This window comes from Gadus chalcogrammus, chromosome 6, assembly GCF_026213295.1.
Source record: "Gadus chalcogrammus isolate NIFS_2021 chromosome 6, NIFS_Gcha_1.0, whole genome shotgun sequence".
In the NCBI taxonomy this organism is placed as follows: Eukaryota; Metazoa; Chordata; class Actinopteri; order Gadiformes; family Gadidae; genus Gadus; species Gadus chalcogrammus.
The window spans coordinates 21,075,255-21,075,676 of record NC_079417.1 but is presented as its reverse complement, the minus strand read 5'-3'; positions in this window follow the sequence as shown (position 1 = coordinate 21,075,676).

Below are 422 nucleotides of genomic sequence, written 5' to 3'. Positions count from 1 at the left end.
CTGTGATTGGCTGTGAACGCGGCCGGTCGTCTTAGTTACCTGAGAGATGCTCTTGAGGTGAATGTTTTTTCATCTCTACGTGTGTCACCGGTTACTAGTGGTGTTGGTTTGGTTTTACCTTCATCCAAATGGGGGCTAATGTCTCAAGCTACCTAGATACAACATGCTCATGAATTGAAGTAGGCCTAATATTGAAATGAGGGTTACCTCATCTAATCAGTAATTTCCTTTGAAATGGGTTCTTGGTATAGGGTTATTATATAATCCAATATTGACACATTTGTGATAATACAAATAACTTTTGAGCATAGTTAGCTATAAATATGAGATAGCCTTTATTTTATAATGTATTACGTATTACCAGTTTCAATTGAATACACATTTAATCGAGTCATTATTAACAAGCATGGCTATGCTATTGA